At 37.5% G+C, this 18,373-nt stretch overlaps 1 protein-coding gene across 1 annotated transcript in view; it reads left to right on the top strand.

Moving 5' to 3' along the window:
• Positions 1-18,373, top strand: part of LOC139982813 (uncharacterized) — an 890,000-nt gene that overhangs the window by 327,701 nt on the left and 543,926 nt on the right. The gene's annotated exons all lie outside the window — the stretch shown is intronic.

The following is an 18,373-nucleotide window of genomic DNA, read 5'->3' as shown; positions in this document are numbered from 1 at the left end:
TAGAATCATGTTTGATCTCCTAGAGTAGGCCAAATATGTCACCAAAAACAGAACTAGTATTATTCGATACAGGTGACAAACGCCTACAGTGGAATTACGAACTTACTTAACGGTTTCGAACCTCTGGAAATACAATCGCGTCCATAGCCTAGTTGATTAGGGTGTCCGCATATAAAGCTGGAGGCCCAGGTTCGAATACTGGTGGAGGCTGAAAGTTTTTTCACTGTTCTAAATTTTCCAACTCATTAAGTTAATATATATTCATTTGCCTTTGTCAATTAACCCCATTTAATTAAAAAAAGTCTGTTTAAAGTATCCAATCATTTTAATGTCTTTACCAAGGACTAATTCTGTCAGGTATAGTTAGAGCAGATGAAACTTTTTAAAGAGTTCTCTTAGTTCCCTCCCCCTCCATAGTCCGATCCGGTTTTCCATATTTGTCTTATTTGCAGAGAAGAAAGTGCAGTGTTTGAGACAAATATTTGGAATGGTACTTTAAGTTCACTTTCATATTTTTGCAATCCCTGGTAGAAATTCCAGTAGAACCCAGTTAAAAAATCAATTAGGTTCTACTAGGGCCTACTATGTTCAACTGCTTTTTAACTGTGTTTAGCTGGGTCTTACTGGGTTCCAACTAGGCAATGCTGAACATGAGCTAGGTTCAACTGGGTTTACACAATGTTCAACTGGGTTTTTTCAGGCCCAACTGAGTTTGAACTATGTTTGAACTGATCCAGTTGGGCTTCAACTAGGTTTCACTGGTTTTTACACTAGCCCAAGTGGGTTTGAACTATGTTGACTGGTGAACTTGCCCTGTTGGGGTTGAACTAGGTTTCACACTGGCCCAACTGGGTTTGGACTATGTTGACTGCTTTTATTTTTAGGCGTAATTATCAAGAATATTATAATGTAAGTTCGTAAGCAGTAACCGTATCGTAATATATTGAAAATGCTTAATTAGCCAACTTATGAGGGGTGTAAAATAAATCTTTGTCATATTTATCACAGTTATGATTAAACGATTACATTTTTGTACCGCAATGATTAAAAATATGAAATATTTCCTATATAATGAATTTTTTAAAAAATATGTTATACTTTTTTCTTCGATATGAACAATTGGTAGGCAAAATGCCTTCCTAGTGCAAAATAGTATGATCCGACTAAATTTGAACTTTGACATTTGTCCCTTGCGTTAGCGCTAAATTTATAAATTCCGAATCCGCAAACCATATACGCCAACAGAAGCTTCGCAGAATAATCGCATTTGTAACCGATTTTGCTAACAATTTTAAATTATTTCCGCGGCTAAGTTCCCTCCTTTGTGATCTTGCAGTATCTTTATATTATTGACACATACTTGTAACATTATAATTGATTTTAAACGTGCTCTTTATCATAAATATTTGAATTGAACAGAAACTTTAAATATAGGCTAGTGACTTAGGACTATAGTATAGGCTAGGCCTAACAAACCGGTTCCCTACTAGGTATACCACATGGTACAATTACTAACGTTAGACATATCCTAACGTTATAGTTGCCTAGCTTATAGGGGCCTGACCTATGCTAGTTATAATCAAGTTAACACCTATATTTAGCCGCATGATTTAAGGAAAGTTATTGTCAACTAGCAAACATAATACTAGCAATTTTCATAATTTACGCAATTGCCTTGATTTATGTTTCAAACATGAAGTGTCCTATTGCCGGCATAAAAACATACTTTGCAAAAGTCATTAACCTAGTGACGTGTACAGCATACACGTATATGCTACAAATGTGAGGATGCTCTACACTATACATTATGAACATATGATTAAACTATCAATCGAAAATCTAATTTTGGTTTTGTACCATAGTTTTACTTGTTTATTAGTGCACTGTGCAGTGCTCACTGTACAGAGGGCTATACATTTGTACAGTACATTTTGTATGTTGTCTTGTGGCAGCAAAAGGGTTGATTAACAACTCTCTCTCCTCTGGGTTGCTAGGCAACTATCTTGTTCTTCCTGGAAATTAGCCCTCACGGGAAATGGGGTCTGTGTGTAAATATTTTAGGAACAAAGGAGTTTTGTGAGGGTACAGTATAGGGAGTTGGCAATTGGCTATGAGTATCTGAGCAAGGCAGTTGTAAAAGAAGAGAAAGATAGTTTAATGGCTGGATAGTTTGCTTAAAACCTTAATTTACATAGTTCAAGTCACTGTAGACCTTATTATTTTATGGAAGTTGTGATATTCAACTGAGAGTCTGGGACACTATTTATTATAAAGGATACTATTTACTATAAAGGATATTGTTTTACAATAAAGGAAATTCCAGGACACCATCACTTATAAAGGACATTATTTTACTACAAAGGATATTGACATTATTTTACTGAAAGGATACCCTGGAACACTATTTCATAAATTAAAGGATACTTTTTTGTTGGGATTGCACATTCATAATACCATTTATTGGGTTCAACTATACTGATGTCGTAGAATATCTGATGGCGTGGAAGGTCTGAGGTCGTAGAATACTTGATGTCACCAGCAGGCCAACTCACCAGAACAGACTTTTAAATTAAGTGTTTTTCTTTATATTTTGGGTGGGCACCTCACGACTGTAAGTTGTTCATTTAATTCTTTGACCAGCTGTAAATTGTTTGTAATGCATAATTATAATTTCTTTTGATCCAATCCAGTTGAGTTTTCCATTTTTATATGTGTCTTGCTCTGTGTTAGGTCATCACACCAAACCCAGAGTTCTCTGATCAAGAACAAACATTGATTTTCAGTGGCTAACACCCTTAATACTTACAGTATAGATCTACTGTTGAAAATGAAAACTTCTTATAGTGTGGTGTTATATAAGTGTAGATAACACCAGTTGAGAATCCCAGTTCAAACTATTAAATATAAGAAGTAAAACATAGTTCACCCAGTTTAACCCAGCAAAACATAGTTGACCCAGTTGAACCCAGTAAAACATAGTTGACCCAGTAAAACATAGTTGAACCATTTGGACCCAGTAAAACATAGTTGAACCAGTTGGACCCAGTAAAACATAGTTGAACCAGTTGGTCCCAGTAAAAATAGTTCAACCAGTTGGACCCAGTAAACATAGTTGAACCAGTTGGACCCAGTAAAACATAGTTGAACTTAAACCAGTTGGACCCAGTAAAACATAGTTGAACCAGTTGGACCCAGTAAAACATAGTTGAACCAGTTGATCCCAGTAAAAATAGTTGAACCAGTTGGACCCAGTAAACATAGTTGGACCCAGTAAAACATAGTTGAACTTAAACCAGTTGGACCCAGTAAAACATAGTTGAACCAGTTGGGAACCCCAGTTCAACCTAGTTCAAATTTGGGCCAATTTCCGTATAGAAAATTCCAGTTGAACCCAGTTCAAAAGTTCAACTGGAATTTCCACCAGGGTATGATTCAATATATTAACCCACTATAAGGCGGTTTAATTGGTAAGTCCAGTCACAACAAACAAGCAAACATCCTTACCATTCCTGTGTCATTCTGTGCGTCAAGAAGTGTAGGATACTGAAAGAAGCTTGATAGGTTCATATCTAGGTCCTGATCTCCTCTATCCAGCAGTCCCTTCTTCATATTTAATAGAGGGTTACTTCCTATTGTTGAATTATTACATCATGGAGCCATTCGAGCCTCAGTGACTTCTAAAACAAAAGTGAAACAATAACATAATCAAATTAATTATTCAGATATATCCACTGGCAAATGACTCTAGAAAAAAAGGTTACACACATCAATTTTGAAAGTTCTATGGAACTTCTGTATCCAGATAGCAAAATAGCACTACAAGGGGTCATTGTGAATGATCATCTTAACATGTTACTAGTGGCCATCTCAAAAATCCAGGACTAATTGTCCGTAAATTACATAAAATGTGCATATACAATTTGTGATATTAAAGCTATAGGTGCATTTGCAGGTTAATGAGCGTTACCCTGGAAATTATGGATTTGTTAAAATAACAGGATGCCTTGAACAAGAAAGGGTGTTGTAAAATGCTGCAGTAGTTTGGGTGACACAACTACTGTACAATAACACATGTTTGATGGAATGTTGAATTTCATTTTAGAGCATTTGACCTAATTTGCTTTACTCAAGTTAGAATTTATCCACAATATTCCAGAACAGGAAACAACTCCAGAGTATTTGAATTAGTACTATATGGTACTATAGTAAATTAGTAAATTTGATCAAAGTATATTTGAAAGTCATTGGCTAGGCCTAATACCACACTTTAGCTACTGTAGGCCTAGACCTAAAGATGCTTAGGCTGATCCTATGTCATGTTGTATCTTTAGTCTGGCGTTGGGTCTGAAGTAATAGTACACAGAGAATATTGGTTGATTCGTAGCAGTGTTTATTACAGTGAGTTGTTTACAAGAATATGGTGATCGTAACGAATGAATCGACTGTAGCAAGAAGAACGTACATAACTAATATCACAATATCCCCTTCAATAAAAGATCTTGAAATTTAACATATCTTACAGTGTGTACAAAAACATCATAATATGAAACACTTCTATTAAACTCGTTTCAATGCAAGGCCTTCCAAAGATGCTAAAAGGGATGCATAAAGGCACAGCGCGACATCAGTTAGTGAGGTAGTACCGGCTACTAAGTCAGATGATGTAGTATGTGTCACACCCCATTGTGTACACATGTCTTGATACGGTTTTCCAACGAATTGAGGACCATTGTCTGAGACAATCTCGGTTGGGACTCCTATACGGCTAAATGTCTCAGCAGTTAGGTGAGCCACGGTTGCACTTAAGGTGTTGTTTAGTTTGTACACAACTGGATATTTGGAATTATGGTAATCTGTGATGAGCAGAAAGTCTTCATTCTCGATTGTGAACAAGTCAGTGGCCAGTTTGGTCCATGGTGTGGAAGGAATCTCATGTGGTTCTAGTGGCTCTTTCTTTTGACGTGGCTGCATTTCTTGGCAGATGCTACAAGACTTGACGAGGTGTTCAATGTCACGATTGATTTTGGGCCAGTATACAGAATCACGAGCCAGACGTCTTGTTTTTTCGATGCCCATGTGACCAGTATGTAACTGGTTAAGAATATCAGCTTTTAGGGGTTTAGGAATCAGTACTTGTCTGCCCTTGAAAATAACACCATTTGATATTCCAAGCTCGTCTGGATATGCCCAGTATGGACGTAGGTCTGTTGGCAACTCTTTAATAGATTCTGGCCATCCAGTGTTGATTATTTGACACAGGGCTCTCAAAGTTGGATCTTGGAAGGTTGTACTTCGAAGAGCTTCTTGCTTACTGGTACCAAAATTGATGAGATCAATGTTGGGCTCTTCATCTGCCTCTGTGATTTTGATGTCTTCTACACGAAGATCAAGAGGTATGTCATCATCCTTTTTTGGATTTGGAAGTCGACTTAGTGTATCTGATATAACCATGGTACTTCCTGGTTTGTAGATCAGGTCTAACTGATACCCTTGTATCTTGATGAGAAGCCTCTGCAGACGAGGTGGTGCTCTGACTAGGGGTTTCTTTCATATCATTTCAAGGGGTTTGTGATCCGTATACACGGTGAAATGTATTCCAAATAATAATAATAATAATACGCAGTTCTTATAAAGCGCTAATACACACTAAAGTCTCAGTGCGCTGATTATTAACCCCTGGTCATTGGTAACTTGTCACACCCACACACCAAAGTGTGCACAATTCAATCAATCTCTCCTGGGGCACCACAGTGCACCACAACCACGTGTCCCCCGGGGGGACTTCCCATAGGGTGCAGCCACAAACCGGCGCACGCAACTATATTTACAAGTTACCTCGCAGGTCCCCATTTATACACCTGGGTGAAGAGAGGCAATGGGGATAAAGCGCCTTGCCCAAGGACACAACGCAATGATCTGGCCAGGGCTCGAACCTGTAATCCTTAGATCACAAGTCCACTGCCTTAACCACTTGACCACAACGCCCTCCTAAATAGGTATGTGTGGAATCGAGTAATGCCAAAAACAAGTGCTATAGTTTCTCTCTCGATGTTGGAGTAGTTGGAATGCGCTGGAGATAAGCTCTTTGAGGCGAAAGTGATTGTTTCCCATTCTGCAGGAGGGAGGCTCCACATCCTTTTTGTGATGCATCCACTTCTAGTACAGTTTCCAAGTGATAATGAAAGTACTGCAGACATGATTTGGCTGAGACAGACCTTTTCAGGGATTCAAAAACAGCTTGATGGTCTGCATGCCAGAGAAAGGGCGTATCTTTCTTGAGAAGATCTCTGAGTGGTGCAGCCTTTTCCGAGAATGAAGGAATGTAAGCGGACAGGAAGTTCATTAACCCTAAGAATTTCTGTAAGTCTTCTTTGTCCTGTGGAGTAGGCATAGCAATTACATCCTCTATCTTACTAGGATCTGGATGGATTCCTAGGCTGGAGTTTGTTGATCCAAAGAAATTAATTTCATTGGTTTTGATCAGACATTTGGAACACCAGACCCTCTTCACGGGCAACGGTAAAAAGAGCAAGCAGATTGGAGTCATGCTCCTCTTCTGTTAGACCAAACACGACAATATCGTCAGCAATCCCCACGCAGCCAGGCACTTGACTGATGATGTCATCCATTTGCTGCTGGAAAATATCCTGACTTGTGGCCAATCCAAAGGGAAGCTTGAGAAAGCAGTATCTCCCGAATGGTGTTCGGAAGGTTGTCAGCTCTTGTGAGTCTCTAGCTAGGTGGACAGACCAATAACTTGCCTTTGCATCCAACTTTGAGAAATATTTTGCCTTGGCAAATGCTGGGTTAAGTTCTTCTAACATTGGAAATTTCTGTGGGCACTGCTTCAGGTTTTGGTTGAGCCTCTCTGGGTCCAGACATAGTCTTAAGGATCTATCCTTCTCAATAACTGTGGTGAGTGAACTACACCAGTGAGTGTGATGTTTTACCTTTTTTATGATGCCGTCAGTCTCCATCTTGTTGAGCTCCGCGTTGAGTTGTCCTTCAAGTGTATGCTACACTTTCTAGGTGGATCTATTGACGGTGTTGCATCTTCTTTGAGAATCAGTCTTGCAGGTGTCTTGAAACTACCAATGGTATCAAATCAGTGTGGAAAAGTGTTGACAAGATCATCTACAGTATTGATCTTGGCTTTCATTTCAGCAGTGCTGGCATGGATGGTAACGATTGTGAGCGCGTCACATATTGGCAATCCTGCTACTGCTGGCCCAGGAACATCTACCACGTAGAATGTGTGCTTTAACCAGGGGGATCCGTTGTAACGACATGTTATGCTTATGGATCCGTGACATGATATCCTAGTACCATTGTAGGCAGAAAGTTTGATATTGACTGGCTTTACATGTGATCTCCACTGGGTGTCTCCGTACATCTGTTTGATTGTTCGCAGAGGTAAAGCATTACCGTTGGCACCTGTGTCAATTTTAAGTTTAAGGTGGTGTCGCCCTCTTAGGCTGGGGCACATAACGTCAAGTGTGGTAAACGCCTCGGCTCTTTGGTAATGGCTTATAGCATCTAAGCACATACCAGATACTATAACAGAGTTAAATTCCTTTCCAAAGGATTGATCATCGCTATCATAGGTTTCGTCTGGTGCAGACTGGTCATCTTGTTCCCTAACCTCATGATATTGTGCTGACTTTCTACCATCTTTTGTGGCTGTCGGATGGTGTTTTTTTTTTTTTTTTTTTTGTGAAATGTTTGTCACCCTGTTGTCCCTTTCCCTGCGTTTTGATTTACGACACATTCTAGCCCTATGACCCTTGGCGTCGCATTTCTTGCTAGTATCATTGTATGCTGGGCATTGTATTGATGGATGGGAAGGCCCACAATTTCCACATTTTCTGGTAGAATTAACCAAATTAATTGAAGCCCCAGAATCTAGGGTTTTGCAGACATTGTTTACCCGCTATTATGGCTTCATACTTCCTCCCCTCAGTTAGGACTTTGTCAAGTTCATACCCTTTAGGTTTGTCTAGCAGATCTCTTTGAAATGCCTCGCATTTGGCAGAAGCTATAACTAACTCAATGACTCTCTCTGACAATTCAGTGTTAGTAAAATTACATTCTTTAGCTTTATGTCGTTAACGGTTAACAAATTCATCCAACGTTTCTTTATCTTGTTGTTTATGTCTCATTAATTCCAGCCTGTGGATTCGAGGCCATTGTTTCCAACCACTATCTTTATTTTGGTAGCCTGTTTTACAGTATCAGTTATGCCGTGATCAAGAAAGCATTCTTCTCCTACATCAGTGGCAGACCAGTTCATATCAGGAAATATTGCCATGATGTGGTGTACCGATCCACAGACTGGAGAACTAAATAATTATACACCTAGGGAATATATAGCCAATTGTGTTGATATTTCCTGGTAGCCTATGTAAAATAGCCTGGGCAGACCTATCTTAGGTCTATGTCGAGGATTGTTCGAGAATACACTGCCTATTTATCACCACGAGAAATATAGGCCTAGGTACTTCGATTGGCATTCGATGTGAGTCATAAAAATGTCAACGATTACAATTGTACTAGACGACGGTAGGTTCATATAGTCACATTTCCAATGAAAACACATGTAAAATAACAGTATTATTACTGTTTGTGTTCCACAGTACTGTACCAGTACAATATAGGCAAATGTATAACGTTGTACAGTGTTTATAATCATATACGGTAAAACAACACAGCATGGCACTTTTGTCCGAGTTGGCTAGTTAAGATCCTGTTCGGTATGAAAAACTGTGACATACAGTACTAATCCCATGAAATCCTGGATGGTCTTCCTCAATCAGTCCCTCAGTTGGTGTGGTCTAACCACCTAGATTTCCTTCATAACAGCTGGCACGGTAGACGTATTTCATTGATGAGATGTGGTAAAAGTTCCAATCTTAACTCATAAGTCATCGATGAACTGGTAGATCAAGCTAGATTTTACTGTCAAGTGGCGTACGGTATAACGCACTGTGGGAATGCGCATTAGTTCACAACCTGTTCGCAACGAGGTTAAGTGGAAAGTCTAGCAGTGAGTTTCTCCGTTACAGTACTGTTGTTTATATAGACAGATGTACACAGTTTGTGTAGTGTGTGTAGCCTATGGCAAGCCTACACATGATTACTGAGCAGTTGCGAAGACGTTTTTTAGAGTGAGTTGTTTACAAAAACATTTTTATTTTATTTTTAAGGGTGCCTTCACAATGTTTTAATTAGTATTACGTATGTTTGTTTCATTCTGCGAATTTCTTCTTTTTCATTTTTATTCTTGTTTGTTTCATCGTTGTATTTTTGCCCCAAGGCCACCCATAATACTGTAGTGTATCAAAGTGATCAGAGACGTTCACAGATATACGGCTCTGGAAGTGATTGCGACGAACGCTCTCGAATTGAAAAGGTTGTGCCTTAATATAAATGAAGTTAAATATGATACAATCTTCATTGTCTAAGCGAGAATAGTACTATAATTACCTACAGGAGAGATAATGAAGAGTTGTTGGGGGGGGGGGGGCAAAACATCCACTTTGTGTATGTTACTGTCACCCAGATGGGACATAGGAAATTTCAACCTTTTCATCTCATAATATTGAATACTCTATCTCAACAGTTCGCGTTTATTCCCAAAGTTCTGTGAATTTTGACAATTTTTACCCAAAAACTGAAACTCTTTTCTTCTTCAACAGTCTATTGAAACTGCCATCATATAAATATAAATAAATCCCTACCTTTCATCCCACCATGGCAGGGTTCGGTTTCTTCCGGAAGAAACCTATTTCTTCCGGGGACGTGGAAGAAACTGGAAGAAACCTGTTTCTTCCGGGTTTCTTCCAGTTTCTTCCGGAAGAAACTGGAAGATACCGAAAGAAACTGGAAGAAACTGTGAAAATTGGCATATACGCAGCACAGCCCACATACATGATAAAGAGACAAATAGTTTACCACCATCTGACTGAAATGCATACCATTGAAACCATCAAAATATGATATTTTTGTTTTGATTATAATTTTGGGTTGTTTTTATAAATCACAATATTGAAGGACTACTTATCATCTCGCGATCCCCCCATCAACCAGAATTGCATAACTGGCCATACTGTATGAATGATTAACCTGGATTGGCCCATGCACTGAGGATTTAATACAATGAACACCAAGAAAATAGCCAAACAATATCTGTTAGATTTAGGCAACAGTGTAATTTCTGCAACTCCCTAAATTACAACTTGTAGTTAGGAGGACTTGTCATCCCAACAGCAAAAAGAACAAACTTCCACAATTAAACACAGCTGGCCACGAGCCAGCCTCATTTCACACTACAACTTCCAGTCGAATCTGTAAACCTCATGTCTTGAGTTCAATCTCCACAAAATATGGTCATAGTGGTCAATGTAATCGTAGTAATGAGTGTGCATTGTAGTAGGCCTACACTAGTTTCCAGGGAACACTTGTCCCTCTACTCAGAAACTAGTTTTTAACTAAGAACTGGGCTATAATCAGGACCATTCTGGTCTGCAAAATATTGCTTGCCCATCGTTGTTCCCTGAATTGTCCGATGCTAGTAGCCTAGTACTATATTGTGTACAGTATATGCTGGAAGCAGGTCATGTGCTCCAAACCTAGATATAGACTACCTACAGTAGATGACACTATAGTGCTTCTTGTCCATTTATTACATAGTTAGAAATCATTGCAGGTTGTTTTAATACTTTATCAACAGTTTTTCCCCAAAGAATGAGTTTCTTCCATTTTGTCCGGAAGAAACTGGAAGAAACTTATTTCTTCCGAGTGGAAAAAACCGCGGTTTATTCCGCGGTTTTTTCCACCACCGGAAGAAACCTGCGAACCCTGCACCATGGTGAACTATTTTATCAAAAATTGTTAACTTTTCTTGCTTAAAATGGTCGTATATGAAGTGTAACTTGGGTAAAGAAAGGACACACAAACATTTTAATTGCTTTGCGGCAACATTTTTACTTTAGATATCGAAACTTGGACCTATGAGATAGGCCTAAGTGAAGAAAAAAAACATTAACGTGTGCTTGCCTGGCTATCTGTTCGATGATGCAAATATCCAGATGAATGATCCAGCACTGAAATGAAGTGGTATTAGTAACAAACGTTTTGGGGCGGGGGGGGGGACTACTTGTGTCATCGCATTTTTTCCAATGAATTTATTAATACGATCAAATATTTATTTGTTAAAAGAAACTAACTTGTCACAGCACCCTTATCTGCACGATTTGTAGGATATGACTTGTAAACAAGGTTGTCTATTCCATGAAGGTGTTTTCATATCATTAGACACGTCCTGCCTAAAATCATTTTAAACAGAGTATTCAAACATTCATAATTGGTTGTTTTTTCAATGCATCTTCTATCAATTACTGGGCAAAGAGGGGGACGGGATCATACGTTTGCCCCGACTTTAACCGCTGGGGAGGGGACAAAAGTCCTTCTTCGGCATAGGGTCGACGCCCCTGACACCTTATCAACAGTTGGTTGATATTAATTATATGTTATGGTAACTTGACAAAATGCATAGGAATGATTATAATGCATGCTTATAATTACTGGGTGGGCAAACTATAATTTGCCGGGGGATGGCACAGTTGTCCACCCAGTTAGTGTGTCATTTACTTCCCTGGTGTCAGGTTCTGACCAAGTCATGTATGTTACACATTACTGTATACACCTTAATCTAACGTACAGATTTGTGTGACCAAACACAAATTTGTACGGTCCTAGTTATAGTCATGTAGCCTCATACTGTACTTTACTCTCATGAATATCATTGCATGCTTTTGTGAAATTTCAAAATTCAGGGGATCATGTCCGTGGACAAAACTGACATCTTAAGTTTAGTTTTTCTTTACCGGTGGAGGATGGTCGCACCGGATTGTTAGATAATACGGCTTTGAGTATTGATGTTTATTTCGAGAAGCTTCAGACTTTGTAGGCTCGCACTCTTGTAAGCATATTTTATCATAAATAAATGTATTACAACAAATTAAAGTAAATTAGATTCAGTTCAACAGTGTATATAGGTGTAAGAGATAAAGCTACAAACACCGTCCCGGCTGCTCAAGGCTAAAATAGAGAATTATTATGATTCTTGTTATAATGACTATTATTCTTAGTATTCGTATTGTTCTTACTGTACTTGTTCTTGCTGAAAACTAGTAATTTAGATGAAGTTTTCTATTTTCCGCACCTAACTATTCTATTCCTTATCCTAACCAAATCCAATATATTATCTCTAGACTCTATTTACTCTATTATCAGTAAACTCTGTTCTTTCATTCTAGATTCCTATCTCCTGTGTGGATCTAGAGGAATGCTCTCCAAGAGTTGATGAGTCTGGTCTGAACCTTATCCTTAAGTCTGGTCTCTGTCTCTCTATCCTGAGTTCTCTCAAGAAGCTGGTGATCGATGACAGACACAGGACACTAACTAATGAAGAGTTGGCGGCCATCTTGTCTTACTCCTCACAGTGTACACGCTTGAAGGAGCTGCAGTAAGTATTCCGGTGTAGATGTTAGAATCATCACAACAGTTAAACAGGGAACTAATTTAATTTAAAGTTAGCAATATTAAACTAACAATAGATAATGTATAGTCTGCTGTATGTTAATGTCAAGGATTCGATGTAATTAGTATAAGTGGATTTATTTGAATAAATTAGGCCATCGTGAAAGGAATTCTGTAAGGTTTTAAGACAAATAAAACGAAATATAATGGATTAATAGGTAATATTTTAAGTGAGGGGTTATAGAGAGGGGTGGATGGGGGTTGTTTAAAACGTTCTCTGTTTGGATTATTGTTACAGTTTAGCTCAGAAATGGATTTTAGAATGACAGTAATGTTTATTAGGATCAAACAAGAGTTATACACACAAGTTATTTGGATTTTAATCGGTCTAAGGAGTATAATGAATATTCCAAAAGAGAGTTTTTAAGTTTTATAAGTACTAAATGTTACTTTTGAAATTGAAACCTAAAACAAAAATTTGTTTGATTATGTAAATGTTATTTAATATTAAAGTAGTGAATGATGGCAATGAAAAATAGCAAAAACATAAATAAATTATACTAATCTAGCAAAACTGTAATGTATACCAAACCAGCAACCAATAAACAGTTTTAGTTGTCGCAGTTTCAAAAATAGTTAATCAAAATAAGTGAATAAATAAATATTAAAACGAAAAAAATAAAGTAATTGTAACTAAGTTATTTATAAAGAATAATTGTATTGTTTTTAATTACAATAAAAATAATTTAAGGCAAATTTGCATCTCCTAAATTCCAGCGGTAACAATGAAATCCACTCAGAAATACATCAACGTCTTACGTATATTTTGAAAAATAATGCAATACCATATCAGTTAAATTTATCATTTATTTCACTCAATATTTTAAAGAATAAGAAAACAAAGCTGGGACATTCATGGTTTTCATCTTTTTTTTATAAAATTATAAATTCATACCAAAAAAACTTTATTAAAAAATTCCCGTTTTTATTTAATACTGGTTAGACATATCTGATAGCCATTCAGTGATATGTCACATGCTATTATTTTATAACGTATTGTTATTGTTTGGTTATTTCTCTGTTCATATATTTTAAATGAACAAACTTGATTTCCTTGATAGTTCCCTCACTTGCTCCTCTCCCAAATTGAATAGAAGGAATGTTTTAGTTCCCTTTCTTCGTTTTTCCCATTATGTACTTCTAGTTTGTATAGGGAAGTTTGCCTAATTAACTCATATTTAAATATCCCTCAATGTAACTTACATATCTACTATGTAACTACAAATATTGCAGGTTCTATATTGCCTAGTTCTATGAAGAACATTTCTGTTCAATAAAGTAGAATGAATTTCACTTTAAAAATCTTTGAAGTTTATTCAGTTTTTTTTATAATTCCAATTTGGTGCATACAGCTAACAAATTATGCTATCATTTGTCCTTAAAAGGAAAAGGGTTACTCTTCAACTGATAAACCATTTAGTATGAGAAAAACAAAATATTGTGATTTCTAATAAAGTTAGGCAGCCCTGTCAATTTTTTTTTTATTCTTGAAAACGTAATATCAAGTTACTGTTAAACTTATTTGACACTTACGATGAAAAGTGTAAGCACCATGTGTTTTAAAGTGCCTTTTTTGTAATCAATATCGATTGATTTAAGGTTTTGCTATTACAACGAATAATAGTCTGGTTAAATCGTATTGAATATGCCAGATGAAGGTGTAATATTGGAAAAACAAATAACACGAAGGTTCATGCCGCCTTACGAAATATGACATATTGTCCTACTAACCAAGAAATCTATGAATTTGATAAATTGCTTTCAAATTTACAACTTAACCGTAGATAGCGAATTAGAAAGGCTGAGAGGGCTGTCATCATCCCTTTCAGACTTTCTTCCACATAGTTTACATTATAGTAACACACGCTAACAAAATGTAGTACACATTTCTATCACCGATACACAAAATTACAAAATGACCCTACAAGTTAACAATCAGAATAAACACTTTTATTTACAGTAAAAATCAGCGGTTGATACCAACACAGTATCAAATCGGTACTGAGTGTAGCCTGGTTCACCTCTTGTCGTAAGAATGTTAGAACATAAATTCATAAAATAAACCAGTCAAACATCGCTCACCTTCCTGCCTCTCCACTAACATGCTAAGAAATAAATAAGGAGACATGACAAACGCGGCTCTTGGTGACTGCATGACCCATCTAATAACAGTATCCAGGAATACCTTCTAATGTATCTTTGAATGTATAGTTGATGAAGTTATAATAACATTAGCACATACTCTGCTTACAATGACAATACAATATCCGTCTCAGCAAAGCTACTAGATATCGAATTCTTTAATACCCCCCTCCAATCCCCACCCACTCAAAAGTAAAGTCGATACGGTTCACGAACTGTTTGATACTGAGATTAAAACAAGAGAGTAAGGTCATGTTTAAATGAGTTCATTGCGTCATGATTTGCGATGTTTTAAGTGAATCATGTTGGTATGCTGATTAACACGTTATATTAGTATATTGTGATAGTCACGTGGTCGCCAAGTAAAAAAAATAGGAAAGTAAAACAAAAACAGAAAAGAAACCGAATGAGATGTGTTGTGTTACTGGGAATACAGGAAGTAGAGATATGTGGGTTATTACATCCAGTCGGTCGCACATCCGGGATTTTCCTTACGCATAGACAATCTAGGCATACTATATGCCAGAGAAAGTTGTGTACATACTGTATCGAACATAGATTTCTATCTTTAACAAAAACTATTCGAAAAAAGTACTTTATAGTAAAATGTATAGTGTTCTCTCGACATTGATACCGAGATTGAAACAAATTCCCAACACTTTGTAATATTCTTCTCATCGATATTGATTGTTTCTCTCAAGTTTGATACTTACGCATTTACAGTATAAAACATTGACATCATTTAGATTTAACTGTATTGATATTTCAACCAGGCACGTGACCAGCCTCAGTAGTGTGTGGGGAAATTATCGTCTTTTTTTCGTCGTCTGAGAGTCAGATAAATTAATTTTGTTAAGGCTTACATTGACATGACTATTTTTCCGAAAAGTGGGGGGGGGGCTCAAAATATGGCTTGCGTCCGCTGGGAGAGGTCTAAACGGTGGGACCCATTGTATGAACAAATAAACTTAAGTTAATATTTTCAATGCTGTAGCAGCGGAGAGGTTGACCAATGAACGGTTTGTTCGATACAATATAAATTATTAAAAGTTCAACAATATATAAATGATATAGCTTACAAGTGTACATTACATTGTTATGTCCGCTGTGGCCGTTAAATTGTATAATGAAACATTCAAAAGGGCCTCTTTTCCCCAGCCATTATACATAGATACAGAAAAGAAACGATTGTAAAGAAAGAACTATTACACGAAGCAAAACTTGCATCAGTTTGGTTAATATACGTTTATTATGCTAATTAGATACAAGGTACGTTACCTACATATTTTCTTTCCATTGGGCGAAGTGGTGCTTTTCATAGAGCTTGGCAATGCAGGTATACTGTAAGAAAATACTGAGCTAGACTTGAACATATTAATTGGATATTATTCACTATCTGTTAACAGTTAATCCAGATAATTTCATTTCGTGCTCGCCATACTAAACTTGTTGTACTAAGGAATACCACAGACAATATGTTTATATATGCACATCATACTTCTCTTAGATTTTGAAGGGAACAACATTCTAGCAGGGCTGTCAAATATTCTTTTCACATAATACATACTGGATTTATGATTAAGGTCTCGGCACAGGTTAGCTTAGACAGACTGAAATACTGCTTGGCTTGATGAGTCGCAATATTGGAAGGGGAGCGTGGTATTGTAACAAATTTCTCACTTGACAATATTTCAGCAAACTAATAGCAATCAAAATGAAAATCATATGATATCACAAAAGTACAAAGTTTCAAACCCTCCCTCTGTCCTTACCACCGGCTCGGTTAATTTATATCGGCCCAATGTAAGATATGTGTGGAGTCGATCTTTGAATGCTTTTGCTTGTAAATAGTAATATTTGTTCAGGTATGACCCCAGCGGATTGCTGAAAAGAGGTAAAGAAGAGTATTGTAAACTCCCCACATGTCACACCAAGATCCATATATATTTGTTCGATTAACCCTGTAGCTACCAGTAGAATGTAGACTTCACTGCAAATGTTTGCAATGTAACCGTCCATTTACCGTGTCCGGTGCGACGGAGCCGTGAAAAAACTGGGAGGGTTGATTTGGGCACATACTTCTCCACTCTTCTGATCACCCTGAAAATTGGCCTCCGTTTGTTAATGGGAAGTACCAGTTCCTAACTTTGTAATTATAAGTGCCTTCTTGTTGTTGTGTTCTTGTAACAAGTGCCTTCATGTCTAAAAATTGCTATTTGGCTAAAAAATAATTAAAAAAGATAAAACATGTACTTCATAAGTACCGGTGTAAAGTAAACTTTGTTGAAAATATTCAAATGTTTCAATTTGTGGAAAGGAATGCAAATAGTAACAGTGGCGTAGCGCGTGGGGTGTGGGCAGGGCGCAGGGGTAGAAAAATTATATGTATTAATACGCTCGAACCTAGGTCATGGGCCAATGATGAGAGAAGGAGCAGTCTTTGGAGATAGCGCTTAAAATAAAGAGAAAACGACCTGCTTTGCGACTTAACGTTATCAGGTTCGAATTTTTTCGATTCGTCATCTCCTATATTTAATAGGAGTGGATTAATTTCATACTTGGTAGAATACTGTCAATAGTGAGTAGATTATCTTTATTTGGGAAGTTTAAAAGTTATTTGAGGTCAACAGGGCACAACAAGTAGAAAGCTCGAAACTACATTTTCTCAGCAGTACCAAATGGATTAATCTTTTATTTAGTATAGTATTGATATTAACAAGGTGACACCTATCAATTAGGTCAAAGCATGGGCGTAGAACCCATGAGGGGGGGGGGGTTGGGGAGTGGTCGTTTCCCCTTCACTTTTGAAGATGCATGTTCCAATTGAATTTAAAATTTTCACACAGCACAGTTTTAGCTGGTTCGGACCCTACACGTTTGAAACGGATCTACGCCCATGCGCAATGTTCTCTACACAGATCTGACACTGAAAAAAATGCAACTATATTATTTCAGCATCAGGTCTACGTCAGTGGATGAGTATATTCCAAGCCAAGGAACAATGCCGTTGACTTTCTTGTCATTCCATACCTAATTCTCTATAGGTTTCCTGCAGCATTCATCATGTTTTTCTTCTTTTTTTGTGGGGGGGGGGGGGTAGGCAACTACTAAAGAGAACGAAATGAAAAGTCACCTCACGAATATGTGCGCTACTTGCGAGGGAGGGGGGGAGGGGGCAACCACGAAGTAAAATGTATTGATCGGTATTCCTAAAAACTACGCTCGCGTTAGCAGTGTCACTCTGAGTGACCATATATTTGTATTCCCAATTGTTTCTTTTTTCTTTTTTATCTCCTTAACTTGCTAAAGCTTTTGTACCAAAAATAGTTAATTTAAGGTTGCGATTGTACTTCAAACAATGCAAATGATAGCACCATTTGGCATCTAAGCCCTTTTCGAGAAACAAAATTTTTCAAAATGGGAGGGGGGCTTCCCCTCCTATCACATCTCCTCCCCCAGGATGGCTATCCAACGCTATCTGCCTGCAAATGGGGACAGAAAGTTGACTCCCCCCCCCCCCCCCAACACACCAAAAGCCTGACTACGTCCCTGCAGAGTTTTATTTTGAGAGGTTTCAGATAATTTGACGGTTAAATGGTTTCTTTCGTCAAATCAAAGTCACATGCTCCAC

Source organism: Apostichopus japonicus, chromosome 16, assembly GCF_037975245.1.
Source record: "Apostichopus japonicus isolate 1M-3 chromosome 16, ASM3797524v1, whole genome shotgun sequence".
NCBI classification, from domain to species: Eukaryota; Metazoa; Echinodermata; class Holothuroidea; order Aspidochirotida; family Stichopodidae; genus Apostichopus; species Apostichopus japonicus.
This window is presented reverse-complemented; position numbering and strand designations above follow the sequence as displayed.